At 41.6% G+C, this 23,410-nt stretch overlaps 1 long non-coding RNA gene across 1 annotated transcript in view; it reads left to right on the top strand.

Annotated features, from left to right (window-relative positions):
* The window catches only part of LOC308236735, a 467,360-nt gene that overhangs the window by 313,034 nt on the left and 130,916 nt on the right, over positions 1 to 23,410 (top strand). Inside the window, exon 7 of the long non-coding RNA XR_013959325.1 lies at positions 7,697 to 7,756. This is a non-coding gene — a long non-coding RNA (uncharacterized lncRNA). The remainder of the gene's footprint in view (positions 1 to 7,696; positions 7,757 to 23,410) is intronic.

The raw sequence follows: 23,410 nt of genomic DNA, 5'->3' as shown, positions 1-23,410 counted from the left end.
CGTTGTTCTTGTAACTGCTCCTCTGCCATTCCCCGAGGTGCTGACATGGAGAACTTTGACTGAGCTGTCTTTCTCCTTTCAGTTAAAGGCAACCTTCAGTAGGTGTCTGCTGCTTCTGGGGTACTGTGGTAAGTGCTTCTCATGCTCACGGTCTTTATCAAAATGCTATGAGGTAGATGACATTCGTCATCCCGTTTACAGACCAGGAAGCTGAGGCCCAGAGAGATTAAGTAGCTGTCCGAAACTGCACAACTAACAAACAGTAGAACTAGGAATCGAACCCAGGTCTGTCTTGATCTGGACCTGACCACAATTAATATCCTATTATTTGTATGGCACACGAAAGGAGTTTAATGACTATGATGTGTTACTTCTCACCCTTTTGCCCCAAGCATCCCTTCCATCATTTTTCCATCACGAACTTATTTTTTAAAGAGTTTATCTATCAAATAACTATATAAAATAAGTAACTTCATAAAATAACTATATAAAACAAGTTATTTGTTTACTAGGTTCTTAGGAACTGAAGCTATCAGTATTTTAAGAACGTTTGTGAAGTTCCATGTGTCATTTCACTAACTCCTCAATGACCTAGAGGAGGTGACCTGACTCTCCCCATTTTATAAATGAGGAGACAGTTCTTGGGGGGTTGGGTTCCCCATGGACACACAGCTGGGGAGGAGCAAGCCTGAGCTCTACACTTCCTGATTCCGGCGACTCTGTTCCTTTGAGCTGGCTCCTTACTTCTGATGGCCATGGCCTCACCATTGCATCCAAACTGAGCAGATGCAATTGCCACCAAAAAGCACAAAGAATTTTTAAAAAATGTAATTAATCTATACAATGATATCATGGATAGCTGTATTATTTTCAAGTATCCCATTTTTGTTACCATAGATAACCAGTTAGTTTGCAGTAAGATTATCTATAGGAGAGATACTAGCAGGATCACTGCCAAATTTTGCATTTAGCTTTAATACAATTTTGTGTAATAAATAATATTGAGGTTCAACAATAGCAATAATAGACTAATAATGTAATAATAGCTGCTATTTATGAAGAGCAACCATGTATCCAGCTTTGTGCTAAACACTTTATTTCATTTTCTCCTTCAAATCCTCTACCCACAATGTATTTTACAGGAAGGTCAGTTTCTGAGAAGTTAAGTAAGATGTACAAGGCTGTGTTAATGGAGGCCTTGGGATCTGAGTCCAGGTCTAGCCCAAAGCCTGAGCACCTAATCAGTGCAGTACGTTAGAAAACATCATCCACTTTGAAATAAGCATACAGGACTTCCAGGCACCGTCTTATGCATTTGTCCGATGGTGTTGATAAAGCATCGTATCCTTGGTGATATGGGATTGGGGTTGGTGGTAGTTGGCATCATCTAGAAGATGGGGGTGGTGGTCATTTCTCAGATCCAGAATTCTAGTGGTGGCCTTTCTAAAGGCCTTTCTGAATTTTGGGTCTAAGAAACAGTTATTTCAGCTTGTACTCATCGTTCCCACGTGACATGCAGCTCCTTGAGGACAAGCTCCTTGAAGATATTCCGTGGACTTTGGGTACAGTGTCTGGAAATAATAGGGCCTTCACCAATGTCTTGAGTTGCTGTGGAGCTACGGGAGAGAAGATGAGAGATACTAATGTTTGCCTGGGATGTAGAGAGACTAATGTTTGCCTGGGATGCATCCGAGACTTCATGAACATGAACAAGTCATCCCTGGGGTAGGAGGAGAGGATGTTATGAATGAAGTGGATGGATAGAAAGACAACCTGTGGATTCCTCCATGCTCTGCCAGGGATTAACTTTGTGGTTTTCCTCTCTGAGCCCATATTTCCGGAGAAGATAATGTTACCTGCTTATCTTGACAAGAAAATAGTTATAAACACCATAAGACAGAGCATCCACACCTAAAATTATATAAATACAACGGCAATGGCGTCAATGACAACGGTGATAAGAAAGTTTTCTTGTGTTGATCACCATCCTGGCATTCTTCATACAATGTCCTCACAACAGCCCTGTGGGTCATTATCTCTAGTTTACAGATGAGGAAACTTTGAGATATTATCAATATTAATTATGCAATTATCAAACACATTCAAAAAAGTTCTGACGTTCACTCGGTCTTCTGGGAGGTGGCAGAGTAAGAGAGCTGGGAAACAGAGATGGCACTTTGTTGGCCAAAAAGCAACCCTTCCAATTAAGTCTAATTCAGATCTTGCTGGGAACACCTGTGCAACTCAGGTTCACAAGGGATCCTTGGTTTTTTAACCTCCTTATTGAAGAATGATTGACATATCTTCAATGTCTACAACTCAATGAGTTTGGAGGTAAGTATACACCTGTGAAACCATCACCACAATCTGTATCATAAACATATCCATCCCCTCCAAAAATTTCCTTCCATCTTCTTTATTTATGACAATAATTATTTTAAGGGATTCTTGAGAAGTGGAACTTGCACCTCCAGTCAAACATTTTGCACTACCCATAGTCCAGGGACATGCCCCGATCCTTCTGGAATAGACCCACTAGTGCTGCCCGGGTAGAATGAAATCAGCCCGTTCTGAAGCCAACTGGCCAGAGTTTGGGCAACTCCATGACCTCATCCTCCTTGTTGTGTTGAAGAAACAAAGATAATGACACTTTCCCAAGGCTGGGGCTGTGTAAGTCTTAATTTGTGAGTGTTTGTAAATGGCTTTGAAGATGGCAAAGGTTACTTAAGTGCTAAGTATTATTTATTGTGGTTCTGAGCTCTGTGCCTCCTCCCCATTGTCACGCTACAAAACAATAAGGGATATGGTTAAAGAGCCTCTGAAGTATCCAACCAATAATAGATTAGGTAACCTTGGCCTGAGCCCTGTGATGGGATCTGCAAACCTAGCATTAGCTTTGCAGCATTTTTGTGTGGGCCGGTGGTTGCCTAATTTGCCCTTGAACGTGCCAGCAGCAGGCCCTGCCTCGGGTTTGGCACACAGGTGATGCAAACGCTCTTTGGTCAGACCCGGTTGCTGACATCATGCTTTGCTGTGTGCTCTTTGAGATGTAAATTAGGTGGTGGAGGAGCCCCTGGTCCTTTCATCATTGACACTTAATGGGAGAGAATTAACATTCGTTGAGCCCTTCTGTGTGCCAGACACTTTTATGAACATGATCTCATTTATTTTCAAAACAATCCAGTGACGGGGGTATGAATGGCCCCATTTTACAGATGAGAAAACTGAGGCCCATGGAAGTCAAATAATTTGCCCTTGATCATATAACTAGTAAGAGGCCTGGCAAGGATCATGATCCAAGACTGTCTGGCTCCAGAGGCCATGCTCTTTTCTTATATTAAACTGTAGGCATCATGCCCTACTCTACTCTCCACCCCAGTGGCCTGCTCAAGTTTCCCCGAATCCCCTGCTAAAATCTCTTCAGTGCCTTTCCACTGCTTTAGATGAGAGACCTACATCTACTATGGCACCTTCTGCCGTTGGCCCCCTCTTCAGCTTCATTCCACCCCATGATCCTGTGCTCCACTATTTCAGTTTCTCGAACGTGCCAGCGCCTCCTTTCTCAGGACTTTTGCACAAAGTACCTTCAAAAGCTTATCTTTTCCTTTCACCCCAGCTCACTCCTGCTAAAGCTTCACACATCATTCTCTTGGGGATGCCTTCCCTGACACTCCAGACCAGGAGTTCTCCATCACGGTCCCTGCACCAGCAAGCAGCAATATCACCTGGGAGCTTTGGGCAATGCACATTCTTGGGTCTCACCCCAGAATCTGAATCTTAGGCAGGGGGCCCAGGGCTCCAGGTGATTCTTCAGCTGCTTAAGCTTGAAAACCACCAGGACTTCGCCTTTGACACTGTTGACATTGTACGGTGTTTAGCAGCACCCCAACTTTTATCTGTTCAATGTCAGCAGCGCTCCTGTTTATGTCTTCGCCTCCTTCCAGGTTGCAACATCCGAAAAAGTCTTCAGACATAGCTCACTGTCCCCTGGTGGAGAATCACTGCCTTAGACTATAGTCTGTCTCCCTACGAGGCATTCCTACAACTCCTAGACTTTATTGGGGTTGTCGACGGCATGTCTCTGCTGTTACATTGCTGGCAGCTAAGGTACTGCGGACCCTTAGCAGGTTCTGAGGGCATGACGAGGTGACGTGGCAAGCTTGCCCTGTACCTCCTGAAACCCAACCCTGTATCTGAGCTTTTGGGAGGTGACAGGAGTTGGGGGCTGGAGTGGGAACACAGGCCAGCACCACCTGACAGCAAGTCTCCTTCATCAGAAGCCTGGGAGCAAAGGGCCCCTTGCATGCCCGGCCGAGCAGGGTCCAGGGGCTGCTTCCTTTACAAGACGGTAGCCAAGAATGTGAGTCAATGCAAGAGAGGAAGGAATTGTTCTCTCAGAATGATGCAGGAGGCCTTACCCAAAGATGGGCTCATGCTATTGTCACCGAAAGAGAAACAAAACCGCATTCTGCCCACAAGAGCAATAGGGAGATAATTGGCAATGAGACTTGACTCAGCCTGCCTTGTGGTGGCTTAGGCCTTTGTGACAGCGGTGTGTGCAGTTACAGGAGGGAAAGGCAGCTCCTGCCCCTGGCCGTCCCACATTTCCTCCACTCCGCAGATCTCTTTTCCCCGGGCTGAAGGGAGACAAGTCCCAGAGCCCGGGGGAAGGAGATCTGCGGAGTGGAGGAAGAATGAAGGTCTAGCTTGCCTCCCTTTTCTATGGATGGTCAGCTTCACCATCCCAGCCCCATAGGGAGTGGATGTGAACACGGGCGCTTGGCTGGCTACGGAACCATCTGTCCTTCCTAAGGCTCCACTACTCCTGGGAATCAATGAGTTCCACTGAGTTCCTTAAAAAATGTATGGCAGCCCTAGCCAGTTTGGCTCAGTGGATAGAGCGTCTGCCTGCGGATTGAAGGGTCCCGGGTTCAATTCTGGTCATGGGCACAAGCCTGGGTTGCAGGCTCAATCCCCAGTAGGGGGGAGGGGTGCAGGAGGCAGCCAATCAATGATTTGCTGTCTCATCACTGATGTTTCTCCCTCTCTCTCCCTCTCCCTTCCTCTCTGAAATCAATAAAAATATATTTTAAAAAAAGAAATTTATGGCAGACACATGGCTAACATCAGACTTCATGTCGCCTAAAAGATTATTACAATTTGGGAGTAGCAGTTGAGGTATGAGAAGGTATGGACCTAAGAGGCAATTATTTTCAAGTATATATATATATATATATATATATATATATATACACACTTTTTTCTTCTTCATCAAAGAAAAGTTTATTTTTGTTGTTGTTGAGATTTTGAAAGGAGGAAGAAAAATGGGGGAAATAGAATTTTTTCTATTTAAAATTTTCATTTTTCTTTTATTTTTTTTTGTTTCATGTTTGTTACCAGATTGTCCCAACAATTTTCTTTTCTGCCTTTTCACTTAACATTATATTTTAAGGCTGTCTGCAATTTGTGCAAAATGAAATCATTTTCAGAGTGGCACCTAAGTTCAATTTCAGTTCATTCCCACATGTAAAGGCATTAAAATGTCCCAAACATAGAACGAGAAATACAATATTCTAGCACATACTAATGTGTTCAATTAAATCTAAAGACCAATCTCACAATTTCTTTGATACTAGAGATCTACAGAAATCAGTATTTATGAGTTTACTAACCTGCAGTTTGTAATGATTTGTATAGGCGCTAAAGCATAATTTCAGTATAGTCTAGATGCCATCTTGACTTAACCGGTCTCATTTGCAGTCATAAACAGCTTTACAACTTATGTGCAGGACTTTTATTTTTTTCTGAAATTAAGAGCATTTCCTTTGAAATAAAATGAGAAATTCAATCACTGGTTTCGAAGATATGAACACATTGAACCTTGATAAAATTGTCGGTGAAACTGCTTTCCAACTTAAAATTCATTAGTGATGTGTGGGTGCATCTATTTAACTTATCCTTATCAAACTCAGGTGAGACTTTAAAAATATGTAACAGAGAAAACTGTGCCTCAGCGTTTGCATTTCTCGGGCGATGGCTGAGACCGAAGGGGCAAGGCCATATGTGTATGTGATTTGAGGCAGACATGCATGACACCAGGCATCATCCATTTGTCTCTCACCTGCACCTTACAGCATTAAGAACAATTCAGCATTGCTTAGAGCGAAGGTGTTTTTCTGCCAAAAGCGTTTCTTTCATGCCTACTACTCATGAAATCTATTTTAAAAAGTGGTAAAAACAATGCCTCCTCACAACCCCACATAAAGTCGCCTTCCCCTGAGGGCTGGATCTCTCCTTGCAGGAGTTAAAGATAATTTGCATGGAATCAAATTACTGAAGAGAGTTGTAACCTGGTTTCAAATCCTCTTGGGTGTCCTCACTTGGAGCTACCTTTAGTCATTGCAATTAGAGCAGAGGAGACTGGTTTAAAAGCCACGTGTGGTCCAGAGACAGATGATGGAGAAAACACCGAAGGGAACTGTTTTCCTTTTTTCTCCTTCCTCCCTCCTCTCTCTATCTCTTTCACTCGCTCTCTTCCTCGCCCTCTCTTTCTTTCATGAGGCATCTATTTTAGTCTGAAGTGGAATATATGGCAAATAGGGGTTCATTAAGACAATGAATACTATAATATCACTATTAAATTACCCTTGGCTGTCCGTGGCCGGATAGCTCAGTTGGTTAGAGCATCATCTTGAGGAGTTACATCAAGGTTTCAGATTCGATCCCAGGTCAGGGCACACACAAGAATCAACCAGTGAATGCATAAATAAATGGAACAACAAACTGATCTCTCTCTCTCTCTCTCTCTCTCTCTCTCTCAAAAAAAAAAAAATTAAAAATAAAATTATTTTTGAAATTTGTTTATCATATCAGCTGGTAATATCTTAAGTAATGTTCTAATCATTTAATAATAAAATTAAGATCAAAACCCAAATTTTAATTAACTGATGTTTATGATGAGTTCACTTATAGGGAACCAAAGTGTTGTTGTTTTTCACACTCAGTACAGACAAAATTCTCTCCCAGATTAAGAGTCAGTCAGCGACAACACAGGGGAAAAGACGAAGGTCAAGGAGGTGGGTGGAGGGACCCCAAGGTTCTTATGGTCCTTCCCAACCTTTCCCAGCCAGAGAACCAATACCCTTAGTGAAAGACAGGAATAGTGTCACCTCAGTGTCTGGCCCTGATCTCTGTTAAAAATGTAAATCCTCAATAACACATTGAGCTTTCACTTATCATTTAAACTGTTGTGTACAAGGAGGGTGTGAAGAGCAAAGACAACTCATCTTGGCCTCTAGATAAGATCTGTGAAGCATGTTGAGATGCTGGCTAACCTACAGCTGAAAGTAAAAGGGTGATCTGAAAGAAGGGATTACCTCTAAGTGGAGAATTGCAATATTGGCGACACAATTCTCCGTCCCCATTTGATTGCACACTAAGTTATCCAGGGGCATCAGTGGTCTACATTGAAATCATCCCTTTGGCATATGGAGGTGCATTTGGGGGGTGTTGGAGTAAATAATAGAGTCAGTTAATTTCTGTCTTCCAGTGTAGAGGTTTGGTGGGGGTGGGTAGAGGGCAAAAATCCAAGGATGTAGGAAAAAGAAATAGACTCGGCGACATTCCTTTGAACACAAGAACCAGGCAGAGCAATGAATGACATCCTAAATATACAATGGAAAATTTCTTCCCACAGACTGCTGCTCAATTTCTCCCTGCTGATTTGTCTGGGCTGATGAGACACTTTCTGCACTGGGTGAGTTATTTCTTTCTTTTTCATGGACTGATTCTCTTGTAGGTCCTAAAAACATGTATGCCATTCATAAATCTTATTTGACTTGAGGTTGTAAATATTTAACTGAGGTTCATAAATATGCCCCTTAAGTTCTTTTCCCTTCAATGTTCTGATTCTTCTCTATCTTTCCTATTTCCCCTAACCCTTCAAAACCCATAAGATAAATGGAATTTGCATATGTACACATGTTTTGTAGATGTATCTCTTTATCATAAGGAGTGCTGAACCGGAGTCAGGAGGCCTTGATTCAAATCATTGCCACTAACTACATTTGTCACAGGTCAGGTTGATTCCTGCCTGCTGGGACTTGCAAAGGAGTGGGGGCTGTGTTCTTCGTGAAGTACCTACACACTGCCCAAGAAATCTGGGTCCCCTTTTCATAGCTTGCCTTCTACATGCAACATTCCATGACCAAGTGGTGTAACTTGTCTCTCATCACCACTTATTCCTAAATCTTCTTTCTTCATTTTCTTCCTTTCTCCCTTTTCTCTTGTTATACTGGAGGGATTATCTAGTGGTGGAGCTAGAATGATGGCTATGCCAGGGCAGCTGAAATGTTAACGTGTTAGGAATTTCCCAGATTGTGGGCCATTCATTCAGTCATTAAACTTTCATTAAGAACCTCCAATTTGCCGGTACTATGATAAGTATGATTGTTAACCTAATTTTAACTGTGCTATTTACCTTATTGCATAAACAATAAGGTAATGTTGTACTCTTTTCTGAAAACACACACACATACAAAGAGAAGAAATAATATATAGTCCCACTTTCTACAGTTTACCACTACTGATAGTTGGATGTATATTTTTGAAGGGTTTTGACTATATAAGTATATACATAAAAAAGAAAAAATATGAAAATATATTTATCACACATCTTATTTTATTATATATATTAACCTGATTTTTCACATAAATAATCCATTACCTCATTTTACTTCCTCTTCACTGTTGGCTGGCTGGGTTAGAAGAGGTGATCTCTTTCACATGTGATATAAATTCACTGTAGGATGTACATATTAGAAAAACATTTGGGGGGGGGCAATGGTAAGATATGTACACATATAATACCTTAATAAAAATTTGAAAAAAAAAATAAAAGAAAGATAACAAAAAAAAAAAAAAAAGAAAAACATTACCGGAGTCCAATACCATGAACTGGAAGTTCAAATTCCACGTTAAACCAAAAGGAGATGAAGACACAAATGATGTCCAAAAAAAGTCCTTATTTTGAGTGATTTACTGGAAATTCCCTGGCCTAGTCAGAATCTGTTTTATGAATAAGACGAAAATTGTAAGACCAAGAGATTCAAGAGTGAAACATCTATGTCAAGGCGGTGTTGGCCCAAGAGGACCATGCAAACACTCGGCCCTTTTACTAACAAATCAGTGTTTCAGGTGCAAAATAAACATCTGAAAAATGTCTGAAATGTTTTCCTAAATACGACAGGAGGTAGCCTGCTCATACTGAATACTCTCACCCAACCATAAGCTAGCACATACTATTATTATTTGTAATTGCAGACAATGTGCCAAGTGCCATGTGAATTACTTAACCTACGTCATTTTATTTTAAAAGGGCTGTCCAGTAGAAACTTTTGCCCTCATTTCAATGTAGAGGCAAGTCCAACACCTAAAGATGAGGGGATTTATCCCAAATCACACAGCTGGTAAGTAAACCCAGGGGCAACCCAAAGCAGCTCGGCTCTCAAGCTCGAGTTCTGAGGCTGCCACATGTCGCTGCCTCTGCCATGTGAAAAAGGACACGAGCCATATTGAGTGAATAAATGAATCCACTTACCCTACAATTTATCTTACAGATGGATCTTAATAAATGTTAATTGACTGGGAAACCACAGCTCCTTCTAATTCTCTCACCAAATTTGATTCTGCACACGGAATGAGATAGTAAATTACATGTAATGAACTTGCTGACCAAACTACATTTCCAAGTTTTTGAGACCAGATGAGCTCTCTTGGGGTTAGCAATGAGGCAGTGAGAAATGGCTGGAGGCAATGCTCTTCCAACACAACATTTCCCCTCCTCAGGTTATCATCATAGCATCAAGCCAGGGAGCCCTCCTTCCCAGAGACTTTGCTATCCCGCATAAGGTTGGAGCCAAGAGATAAGAATTTGGCACATCACTGCTTCTCAGGGTGTCTTGACTCTGACTATATCTCTGGACCTCTTTACTTCACTGGAAAATGAGAAAATTGGTTTGAAGATGGCAGAATAGGGGTTTCAGGAGATTCTTTGCTTTCCATCAACTCCCAATAAAAACATAAAAGAATCAAAAAAATATGAGTAAAGACTTCAGTGGAACTAAGAAATTGCCAGAGATCAACTTTATAATTGCCAAATAATGGTGAGGTTTGAGCTAAGAAGAGGAAGTAACTTTATACTTTGACACTGAACAGAGTGACAGCTAAAGCAACTGTCAATATCCCCAAAGGCCTATTCCACCAGCCTCTGAATGAGTAGTCCCAGAAGGAGGGTCATGGGAGGGCCTGGGGAGAGGTGAGACGTGTCCATCTGGAGACCCAGTTCACCTCTGCAGAACGATATGAAAGAAAAGCTAGGCCAACAAGCCATTTCCACTGCCCATGATCCTACTGGCCAAGCAAGACTGATGAGTAGGCCCTTTTGTCTCTCAATATCTCCCACAATGCCTTGTTCATAGTAGATTTAATAATCTGAAGAAATAAAAGTCACGAGTCTGGTGGACAGTGTTGAAGGACCCACAGAACACTTTGAAATGTGTGCTGGGTTCAGATCTCCAGCTTTAACTTGTCAAATGATGAGGTTTATCTGAGCCTCTGGCTAGGTACCATCGTCAGGGATATGAAAACTGAAGAGTGTGACATCACTCCTTAACTCTAACCTCCAGGGTTTTTGTTCCTTCCAGAGAGTGTCTGAGGCGGCTGATCTCCTGCCCAACCCCCGGTTATATCTGAGGGCTTTGTGGTGGAAGCTCATGGATAGTTAATGCATCTTCTAATTAACAGGAAAACGAAGACTGTGATGCCAGACTGCAAGGCTCTTGTGCAGGAAGCAAGCACCCCAGGCCCCACAGGGTTGAATATCATTGAGCACTGTGATGACTCTCTCAAAGCCCAGGGGTGTCTGGGACATGGTGTCATTCACTCTAATGAGACTTGCTGGAAAACCTACGGGGGACAAGACATCGTTATGTGTTGGACATTGTGGAGAATTTCCAGAGAACTGGACACCAGGATGATGGGGGCTGCTTCTCACAATTTATTTATTTATTTAAAGAGCTGGTGGGAGAATTTATGTCTGGGTATTATCCAATCTGTATTTTGACCCCTCATATTCACTCAACTAGTAGCGGCTTAAGGAATCATCTTTTCCAGGGATCAAAACTTTACAGTAAGAATAGCTAGCTTTCTTTGACTACTACTTCCCAAGAGCTCTGTTAAGAGTTTTACATGCATTTTCACATTTAACTCTACAAGGAAGATACTTTTTTTTTTTTTTTTTAAGACAAATGAGGCATGGAGAGCCTAAATAACCTGCCCAAGATCACAAAGCTGCTGAGTCCTAGAGCTAAGAAATGAACCCAGCTCTGTCTGCTGTCTGATAGATTGCCAGAAGGATTAAATAAGATAATGCATGGAGAGCGCTTGCCCAAGGATTTGATACAGAGTAGGCACTCACTGAATGTTAGCTATTATTATTGCATTCTCTGTCACCCTCTTTTTTTGGACAGTGGGATGTGGCAGAGAGGGCAGTTAATGATGCAAGCCTGTTGGTGCCCTCAAGTACCCAGTGACTGATTCCTTTGCCTGCCACTCACCCTACTGGGCACCAACCCAGGGCTCTAAGGGAAGCCATGACTTATTCCAGCCAATGGGAATTAGCTATCACTTGACTTAACATTTTGTAACAGGGCTTGACCCATGCCAATTATGACTCCCGGGGGTCATGTGTCATCAGGTCATAACTCTGGAAGGTCTTTTCTTTCCTGAGGACCTGGATTCAGCAGCCCCTGGGAAATAACCCAAATGCATTGCAACTGTTGTGTGCTATATAAAAACATGTTGGAGATGGAGTTGGTCCAGGAGGGATAAGGAGAAAGAAGGCAGTGTGGTTGGGGACCACAGGACCAAGGATCTTGGCTTAGCAAGTCAATTAATTAACCTTGTCTCTTGAGAAATGCTAACCTTTGTGACATTGGCCTTCATGGGACCTTGGTATGGCACTGCCATGGCCCAGGGATTGGGGGGTCAGACAGTTTAGAGACTTTTATAAATAGGATTTAATTCAGTTTGTAAAACTAGCCTATGGGGTGTCTGTTATTTCATAAATGAGGGAACTGAGGCTCGTGGTGTCCATTTAGAGATGGTTTGAGCCTACTTTCCCCCTCTTCTCTCTCCCAAGGTGGGCGATGTCTAATAACCATTTCTAATCTTTTATGTCCAAACAGAACCTTTGAATTCTGTTCCCAAAACCTCCCGAAGCTTGCTCTTCACCCAACCTCCACATTTTATTGACGGACACTCTTATGTATCCAGTTCCTTAAGCCAAAACCTAGGGATCTTCCTGGATTTCACAAATCCCCTTAGGCCACACAGCTCCTCTTCATTGAGACCTCTTACCTCGATCTTGAAAACATTTTCCAAATCCTTGTGCTTTGCTCCAAATAAACCAAAACCATCCCAGTCAACGCCCTATCCTCACCCACCTTGACCATTCTATTTACCTTCCTAACTGGTTTTCATCTTCCTTTGCCCCCCTCCAATCTACTCTCTACACAGTTACCAAGTAGATGTTTTCCCCAGTGAAAATCCGCTCCTTCTCTGGCCTGCTTAACATCCTCAAATACGACACTTAAAGTAAAACCCGCATTCCTTACACCAAGCCTATGGCATTCCTCCAGATCTGGTCCCTGAGTCCGTTCTGGATATCATCTCCTCCTTCAAGTCACACTGGGTTCTTTATGTTCTTCTAACACCCCAACTTTTCATCAATGTTGGGGGTTTTGCTCTAGCTAGTCCCTCCCACTGGCTCCCTTTGGCCTCAGATCTTTACACTGGGGCTCCTTCTTATGGTTCCTTCTCAGCCCAAGCATAACTTTCTCATGGCTAACCCTGTCCACCCAACTTAGGGTAAATCCTCCCCTGAATCACTTTCTTTCATGTCATTTTCCTTCTATTTGCCCAAGTGTGTGTCTCTGTCTGGTATTATCTTATTGATTTGGTTTTGCATTTACTGCCCATCTCTTCCGACTAGAAAGAATGTGAAATCCACGGAGCAAGAACTGTGGCTCTTGGTGTTCACTGCCATGTCTACATTGCTGAGCCAATGGTCTGAAACAGAGTGTTTGGTGATTGAATAAATGACTACCATTCTAAGGCTATGATGGTTGTTTGGGGTCAGAACTAATCCTAGAGGGGTTTCATTAGGGAGAGAATTCAAATTGGTGTTAAATGTGGCCCCAAATATTGTTCCAAATCCAAGTAGCATTTACAAATTTTTTTATTACTTTGGGTGAATTTTGGAAGAAACCAAAATAAAAAACAGAAGCTGTTTTCCCTGTGTTCCGATCTTGATCTTGTAAACCTTGGTCCACATTACAAAAACAAAACACAACTTAAAAACAAGACATTCTAAACAAGTGTGCGTCTTGGCTGTGGTTTTTCTTGGGTGGGGAGCTCTGGGCGGCCAGGGCCCAGGCTCACGCCTGACAGCTGGCCAGCTCGCTCCTCGCTGCCCTCAGTCTCAGCACACTCATCTCCGCCCAAGCTTCTGCTCTGCTGCTCCTCTCTCCGGCACGCCCTGCCTTTTCCTCTTTTCTTGTCCAAGTCTGATCCCCGCTCAGCCTGTGCTGTACTTCATCCCTCGTCCCAGCAGCCAGGTGAGCTGAGTTAATGCCTCTGGGTTAAAATCCTGGCTTTGTTACTTACTGCGTGTGTAATCTTGAGCAAATGGTTTACTGTTTCTGAACCTCAGTCTTCTCCTGTGTGGAAAGGGGATAATACATAGAGCCGTCCTAAGGAAGAAATGGCTAGTCCTTGTGAAGTGCTTGTTATGGCGCCCCCTGCATGCTAAGTGTGCCCAAGAGACTTCACTATGATGTCCCTTCAGCACTGACCCTAAAAAATGACATTTTCCTGGGTCGTTTGGTTATTGGAAATTCAACTGTTCACTTTGGAACTTCGGAAGATTTCAATTCTAAATTAGCAGCTCTGTTATGTGTGGAAGTCTTTCTTCTGTACCAAGAAGTAGGTTTCTTGGACGCAGGAGCCCTAAGACACAGAAGTGCAAGGACACTTTTTCCCTTGCTGCTTAGAAGGCTTTTAAGCCCAGTCTAGTAACAAGGGCCAGCATTTGCAGAGTGCCTTGCATTTTGCTGCTGCTACTACTGTTATTACTACCACTGCTATGACTGTTACTACTGGTACTACTCACTACAACTTTTGTTATTACTCTCACTGCTGTTGTTACTACTGCTATTGCTAACACTAGCTAACATTTATTGGGTACTTCCTATGTGGCAGGTGATGGTCTAATGCACGTGGCACTTGTTACTTCCTTAATAAGCACGATAGCCAGGAGGCAGTGTGCATAGTGGCTGGGAAAGTTAGCTCTTGGCTCCAGTGATGAGTGGCTGTGTGATTCTAGGAAAGTTGCTTAACCACCCTGTGTCTCGGTTATCTTAAAATAGGGATATTCATCATAGAATAGAATCAATGAGATAATGCAAGTGGAAAGTTTTGAAAAGCTCTGAACAGTGCCTAGCATTTAATGGACATTCATTGTTGTTGATATTAAAAACACCCTTTAGTGTACGGAGGGGTTATTTGTCCTGTACCATCCTGCCCCCCTCTGCGCTGTCACAGCACTGTGCTTTCTGCACACCTGGTGCATTTCCCACAGGGTTTTGGTCGTCTTTTACTTGTTGGACCCTCCTACCAGCCTAGACTCCTCTTTAGAGTAGGGGAATGAGCCTTGTCCACTGTTATATCCATGTCACCTAGCACAGGCCTGGCACATCCTAAGTTTTTAATACATGCCGGATTGAATGGATAAAGGACTGGATTTTTGAGCATGTATTGTAAACCAAATCTTCTGCTAAATTGTTATAACATTTAATGCACATAACAACCTGATCCGATGGAAGACATTCCTCCCTCTGTTCTTCTCTTTCTTCCATTTTTTCTTCCTTAGTGGCAAAGGTCTTACTTTCCCATTTTGTAGATGAGAAGACTGAGACCCGTGATGATAAGTAGCTTGGCCAACGCCAACCAGCTTCTCTGAATCTATAAATGAATGTTCTTGAATGATGTGGCTGTTCTAGCCCTTTTCTTGAGAATAGCATCTTGACCTCACCAGAAAGCAAAGTAACATAGCATTATTCTAAGGGCCTCTGAGTATGCCCAGCAATTCAAATCATTGAGTACGCCACTAGCTATGTTTACGTGATCAAAAAAATTCCTGAGTCTGTATGTTTGGGCTTTTGGCTGCCAACTGAGTTGACTGCATGGCTGATCCACATCAATGTAAGAAAATCGTCTGTTAATCTTGTATCATGTTCTTGTTCAGAGAACCCTGTTCCTAATTTGCCTCTATTACGTGGACCCAGTAATTGAAAAGAACATAAAGTATTGTTTCTAGTCGAAGAGCAATCTCCTGCTTAAACATTTAAATGATTAAACACACATAAACACTCACATTTTCATTATAAAATGTAATAAAATAATCCATATAGTAGAACATTTAGAAATGAATAAGAAAGAAAAAATTACTTTTGATCCCATAACGTTAGCACCATTACTTTTAGCATATTGCTGATATTTTTCAGAATTCTTCCTACTTACTTTTACGTTTTCATTTGTTATATAGTATTCATATAAAGCTGATTCTCTGCTTTCCCTTAACATTTTAACAGAATAATTTTTCTCATTATAATACAATATCATGCCAACGCACTTAAATAGTTAAATGATGCTCTCACAGACCAAAACCAATAATTCAATTTGGGACATGTTAGATTTGAGGTATTTTTTAGGAATTAGAGTAGAGATGTCAAGCCGGCAGTAGGATAAACACGCCTAGGGTGCAGGAGAGGGGTATAGAGAGAGAAATGTGGAGGTTTTGTGTGGTGAGTGGTGTTAAAAACTGTGAGAGTGAATGAGATCACCTCGTGGAGAGAGTAGATTAGTTAGAGAAGAGGACTTGGAGAGCTGAGGGGAGCTCACAGAGGAGACCCCAAAGAAGCATGCAGTGACATGTTTGATAACTGTACCACCCCACCACATGGAGGAACTATAATGTATGGCGTCATTCCATTCGAGAAGGACAGCAAATGGTTTTCTGTTTGTTTGTTTTCTCTGAGCACACTAATGTTTCTACTACCGCATTGTAACAATGCTCCCTTATATTTCCCTGGTCTTTCCCACAGACAGCAGCTATATGCTAGGACCTGGTGGCCTGGTGTCTTAATCAAAGGCCTGGGGACACCCCTCATTAGCTCGCTGAGTAATTCAGTATTTTGTATAATTTATTATAATTAGTCTTGAACTGAGGTAAAGTTAACCTTTGCACTGTCTCTGACGAGAGAGAGATTCACTCAATTCCATCCAATGATCCTTATTAATTACATAAATTAGCTATAAGTTAGCTGTAATCAGTTAATCTATACTGGGTAATGAATAGTATAAGCCATATTGGCAGTGAGCATAATCGACTCCAGGAATGAACTGCTTACCAAGGCTTTTGCGCGTTCTTTGCTTGATTGCAATAACAGAAAATCGGGCACCGTGATTTGAACCTCACTTCCCAGGTCACTGACCTCCAGCATTCCATACAGAAGCTCCAGGACTCAAGGGCAGGGGCCATCACAGGCTGGGGCATCATCCAGGCCCACATTAGAATCCAGACCCCTGCTCTTTGGCAATGTGGCCCTGGGAAATGTGCCTTACATCTATATTGAGAATATAACATGAATAACTATTTTACTTTAAAAATTAAGTCAAATATGGTAGTATATAGAACATATGGCACAGAGTAAGTTCTCAGCAATGGTGAGTTCCCTAGTTATCCCTGTGAGTTTAGTCTTCAAAGCCCAGATGAAATGTTCTTTCCTCTGAAAAGAAAATTAGTTGTTCCTAATTGCAATGATTGATCCATTCTAGAAGCTCAGACAACATGCTACCTTTGCCTCCATTTTGTGTTATTGCATTTTATCTCTAAGTGAAGTTGGATGTTTGCATGTTTCTCTCACCCAGGAAAGAACGTAGGTCTCATTCATGGGCGTATTCTCCCCGGCCCCCCTGGAGTGGTGTACAGTATTGTGTGTGCTCAGTGTGCTAACCTATTACATTATTTCTATCCAGAGAGTTTCAATGTGGATTTGTTTAATTAGTAGAGAGGTAGCTGATGTCCCCCTGTGCATTTGAAGATAATACAGTGACTTTTTTTTTTTTAACAATCCTTTAAATTCATGATCTGCCCTTTCTTCTCTATTTGCCTGAATTATAGAGGTTGACTTGGGGAAGTTTAATGGGACTTCCTTTCTTCGATGAGTGTTCCTGTATCGGGTAATTAAAAACCACCACCATCTAAACCAAGAAACAACCACAAAGGCAGCTTAGAAAGAATAATAGGGATTTAACTTCTCACTAGGCCTGGATTCTTTTTCTATTTCTCTCTTTATTTCTGTAATTAAACACCCTAACCACCACACACATATATACACACACTTAACAGCATTGAGTCACTTGGCTCATTTGTATAGTAATTGATAAACTCTGGAGACCGTGGCATATGATTAAGCACTAGCTTTTTAACCCCAGTTGCTGTTTCTTTATGAATTTGGGGCAGAACAAAAATCTGCCTTGCAAAAGAAATATCTGTGATACAGTCTTAATGAATATGATCTTGCTTATATGCATATGTTTGAACTGGAATAAGATCATTCAAGTTAGTGAGTGTTCACATGGGTCTATTCTTGTGTACTGTGCTAAGAGGTCCGTAAAATAAATAAAATCACTCACTGTTTTAGAAGTACGAAGCTGCCACTTCTTGAGCTTTTACCCTGTACCAGGTACAGCGCTAAGCATTATAGAAACAATTTCATGATTATTTTGTGTTCTCATAACAGCTCTGTGTGACAGATATTTTTTTTCTTGTTTAATTTACACATGTGGAAATGGAGTCTTAAAGAGGTAATTTAACTAGTCCAACCACGGTCACTTGGCTCAAAAAGGGTGGGGCTGGATTCTTAATCCACATTCCCAAGTCTAGGTTCATGACCAACTTGGAGTTCCTATTTTGTAAAAAAGAGTCAAAGTTGAAAAAAAACAACCCACAGATAATGTCCTTCAGGAGCTCTCAGGCTAGCAGGAGTGATAAAATATATATTTTTAAAAATCACACAAAACCTCTCATGCAAAGGAGAAAGTTAGATCTTAAGAAAGATCAAGAAAAATGCAGGGGATATTCAGAATGAAGAGCGATTCTTTTCTAATCACTAACGTCTCTTTCCATTTTAGCCAAGAGATCACCTCCTCCAGAAAGGCACTCCTGACTGGCTAATGCTCCTACTCTGTGCCACCTCCCCCTATACTTACCTTGTCAGCGTGCTCACCCCAGAGGGTGCTGAGATGCATGGAAAATTAGACTGCTTGGCATTCAGTAGACACTAAATGCATGGGATGAAGGAATGAATGGGACGCGTGCTTCATGAAAGATGCAGTGCGGATTTGGATGTTCAGAGATGAGAGTGGCAGCGTGGAGAGCATACCAACAAAAGGAGCAGTCTAAACAAATCCTCAGAGGTTGGCAAATGCCGGGTTTCCATGAAGAAGCATGGCGGATGGTCTTGTTTGCCATGTCATGTTCATGAAGGGCAGCGGTGAAATAAAACTTGGGCTCTTGGCTGGGGTCCCGTATAGAAATACTTAAATTCCAGGTCAGGGGAGTCACATTTGTTTCTTCTCCAACAAAAAGGAGGATTTACAGGATTTTGAAGGAGCATCTACAGAATTTTGAGCAGTTCTATGACTTAGCAAGATTCATTGGCAGTAGACTTTTAGATATATTGGTGTAGAGCAGGACATCCTGGAAAAAGCTTTGGAACTGACATAGGTTTGGTATTGAACCCTAACCTGGTGATTTACTAAGTAGCCTCAGGCATATAACTTCTCTGAGCCTACTCAGTTTCCTCATCTACAAAACAAAGGAACGGGACATATTGGTCCAGTTGTTATAGGATTAGAGAAAGAATATGTCATAGGCTTATCTTAGTCTCTGGTAAGTATTAAGAGCTTGGGAAAGAATGGTTATTACTATTAGAATAGATCACAGACAGAAGAGATTGAAAAAAAAAAAGGATCTCTGGTTGGGAGATTTGTGTAAGAGTCTGAATGAGTTTCTAGGAGGTGATTGGCAGACAAGTGGCAGTGGGGGTGGCCACGAAGAAAGTGAGCAACTTACAAATGATTAGAAGTCAGTCAGAAGAGCAGGAGTTGGCTGTGAGATAGTCATACTACAAGTATGGCTCCTGCTGTCAAAGGTCCCAGAGTCTTTTTGCAAATTTTATGCACAAGGAGGAATGAGGGCACAGAGACGCAAGTGACACAATGTTGGGTAGAGTGCTGCGTGCACAGAAAACCCAATAGTAAGTCAGAGCTAAAGCAGCTATGGGTTACTGAGCAGCTGCTTCATGTCAAGAAGTGTTCTGGAGGCCAACGTGGATTTTCTTACTTAATACTTGTTTTAGAGATCAGGAAACTAAAGTTTGAGGCATTCGATCATTCCTCAAGGACAGAGAGATCTGGTAGATGGCTAAGCTGGAATCCAAACCCGTATCTGTCTGACGCCAATGTGTGTAACTATTCCACTGGTATGTAGAGTAGACTATGGATGCTCTAGGAAAGAATTATGTTTGGTCCTAAAGTGTTGGGTGGGGTGTCATAGGGAGGAGGGAGCATTTGAAGCACAAGAATGAACATGTATGACCTGCTGGAATGCAGTCCTTTCTGTCTGTGGGGCAATGAGGAAACGAGTATAATAGACCAGTATTACACATTGTTTTTTCTCCTGGGGGAAAAAGTAATGTGATTCTTGGTTTTCCAAAATAAAGATCACTATAAAGAAAATATATTTCCAGATAGGCTCCCCCAAAACAATATATGTTCACGCAGAGCAAAATCAGCAATTCACTGAGTTCAAAATTTTACAAAATTGGTGAAGTTTAGGAGTGTTGTATTGCTCTCAGAACTTAGCATTAATTTATGTTCGCTGCTGTCTTCTCTTCGTTGTTACCATTCCTTTTCACTCCCTAGTCCATTAGAATTTATTCCAGTCTTAAAATTCCTTCGAAAATTTTCTTATGGGTCCTCCTCCCCTGTTAGTCTCTCATGTCACCAGTCCTCTGTACACACCACATTCCCTTCCTAGGTAGAGTTGAGTCTCATTATTCACAATAGTTACATTCTATAAAGTTGTTGGGAACACTGAATTAGTGAATACTATACCATTGCTCCTAGGGGAAATATAATGTTAGGTTCCTGTGAGCCTCTGGTCACAATGTTTTCATCAAGCAATCAGTAAATAAACTTGCTTTATGTGTATTTCTACTTAATGTTACCTTATTTAGTATATATTGTTGGTTCACTGACATTGAACTCATGACCAACAGCACTACAGTTTATGCCTGAACAAAGCTCATCTAACATATGTATTTTGTCCATAAGGCACATTGCAGCCTTATTATGCTTACGAATAGACAGCACCTCAGCTCTACCACAGGGAGCCATTCTAAAAGTAAACCATCAAAAAGCAGAAAAATGAGGCACTAAATCGATTAGGAAAAGAACATTTACTTACAATAAGAGAGCAGAAACTAGGAGGCAAAGCATCACCTTAGACCAGTGGTGCAAACTCATTAGTCAACAGAGCCGCAGTTTGCCGACCACAGCCTTAGACCATAGCTGGGGATCTGCAGGATGGGAGGTGCCAATTTTTTACTGCTCTGTCCCTGTTGATGAATGATCTGAGTATTCTAAGTGTTGGTTTTGGGGTTACTAATAAATCTTAGCAGGTAAGTGAATTCACAAATATGGAATCCATGAGCAATGAGGATTGACTGTAGTTAAATGTTTAACAGGATTGAATTATAACATCCTATTTGGCCACTAGGTGCTACCAAACAACCCAAGAGCTATTTCAATGTTGAGTTCCCTTTAATTTCTTTAAAATGAACCAGGGTTCAACTCGATCAAATTTGTGTTTCCAGCTTTGCAAGACAAGCCAGTAATTTTTTTAAAATTTAAAAACATTAAACATTTATTTTAATTATAGTTGGCATACACTATTATAATGACTCAACATTTATATACCTTACAAAGTGATCACCACATGAAGTCTAGCAACCATCTGTCACTGTACATAGTTATGATGATGTTATTGACTCTATTCCTATACTGAACACTAGATCCCTGTGATTTATTTTGTAACTGGAAGTTTGTGCTTCTTTTTTTTCTTTACTTTTATTTTTTTTAATTTCTTTATCAATTAAGGTGTTACATATGTGTTTTTATTCCCCGGTTGTCCTCTCCTGTTCCCACCCCCCCATTCCCTTTTTCCACTCGACCCCCCATCTACCTCCCCAGTGGATTTTTAAAAAGTGGGGCGAATATACTAAGTAGACATTTGGGAGAAAATACTTTCTTTTATTCCTAAATTTCTAGGTTCCAGAAGTCAGGATGTTTCATAGCAAATGTTTACTGTCACTGTCAGCAATTTGCCAAGTACACACATAAATTCAATTTGCGGAAGCAGTGAAATGGGAAGAACTAAGTACAGGCGGCAAAGGTTCAGGGAAGGTGCCCCCCCAGATGTCATTGACCAGGAGGATTGAACACAGAGCGTCAAGTGCCAGGAATGACTGTCATTTGGCTGCAAAGGACACTCAGCAGAGGCTCTGTGGGTTGTGTATGAAGATGTCCCTCATAGATTTCGAAAGTCCAGATTCATCCTGAAAGAAAACGTATTTGTTTACCGATTTGCTTGCTGAGTAAAAATGACCTCCACGGACTGTTTTTAGCTGTTTCTCATGGAGGGGCATTCCAGGTGATGGTTTGATGGTCCAAATGTGTTTGGCTAAGAGTAAGTTTGATCTTCTCCAATATCCTTTTTTTATCTTCTTGCTTCACAATTCAGGGTAAAAGTGGCTCCCTAAAATTCACAGCCAATTGCTCTGGAGTGTTACCTGAGTCTGATACAATACGACCTTGGCCTATTTTTCATGTCACCCCAATCATTTCCCATGATAGCTATCCCCATGCTGTTCTGTGTATCCACGAAACCAAATGTCACGTGCCTGCTTCCACATTTTTGCATTCCTCCATCAACACACATACATGCACTTGTTTCCATTTTCTTAGCAACTGACTAGGAAAACCCATCCTCTAAGGCAGAGCCTCAGTTCCGATGTTAGAACAGTCCTTTCTAAACTTCTGACAGCACAGCGCCCTCTCCTTTCCCTATGTGACTAGATGCGCTCAGTCCTTCCAGTTCAGAAGTCCTAAGTCTATGAAGTGTCATCTGTATAGCCCCTCTGTCATTCATTTTTATCCTTCCAGGCTGTCATCTTACACATATTCATGTAGTGATTTCAGTTTAGTTCATCTGTAGAAGCAGTTATTAACTTCTCTGCTCTTTAGTTTCTTTCTCTAAGAATAGGGGCTCATACTAGGAACTACATGGTAGGGTTGTTGTGAAGACTAAATGAAACAGAAGATAGCCCTGATTAGGGAGTATGCTGAATTCAATTATTAGCCTTTTATGCTTCTTTTTATCTACTACCCCCGGGACAGTAGCATCATAAATGCACGACTTCTATTTAGTGTGGACTTTTCTCATCTATTTAACATGTACAAATTCAACTACACTCTCTTTTATATGTAATTACAACCGTATAAAATTATATTTCTGCATATATACTAATCACTATTTACATTATATATTGATACACATCTATTACTGTGGCAGATTATATATACGAGAGTATCTGTATTGTCCTTTTTGGGCAACCTAAGGGATTCTCATGGGTAACATTAGCTATATGTAACTTTCACATGTCATATGAGATTCAGCTCCATTACTATGTGCTAGATGCTTTACATATAATATCTCATTTAATCTGTGAGCTCATTTACTTTGCAGAAAAAGAAATTTAAAGCTCAGGGAGGTTAATCAACCAACCCAAGGTCACACAGCTACAAAAATAAAGATTTTAAAACCAAAATTGCCTGTAACCGAAGACTTTGGTTATTCATTCCCATCCTATTGATGGATCTGGGTTGTGGGTAACAGGGATGCCCCCATGTGAGCAGGGGTCAGGGGTCATCAAGGGAGATGGGGATCTGGTCATCACTGAAACTGTGGCCTTGTCATTTGCCCTCAGGGGAGCTTTGTCCTACCTTTATGACCTAGGGCATCTATTGAAGACTGGGGACAACCCTTTTAGTCTGATCTTCTGGTTCCCTTAGGGACATCTAGCGTGTCCTGCATGTAAATGCAAGCTGTGGCTGGAAGCCAGGCCTTGACTTTGCATCCACCGGCTGATGTAGGCGAGGCTCT

Source organism: Plecotus auritus, assembly GCF_963455305.1.
Source record: "Plecotus auritus genome assembly, chromosome: 11".
Classification (NCBI taxonomy): Eukaryota; Metazoa; Chordata; class Mammalia; order Chiroptera; family Vespertilionidae; genus Plecotus; species Plecotus auritus.
The sequence above is the reverse complement of the archived record's forward strand: the minus strand, read 5'-3'. Positions and strand labels throughout refer to the sequence as shown.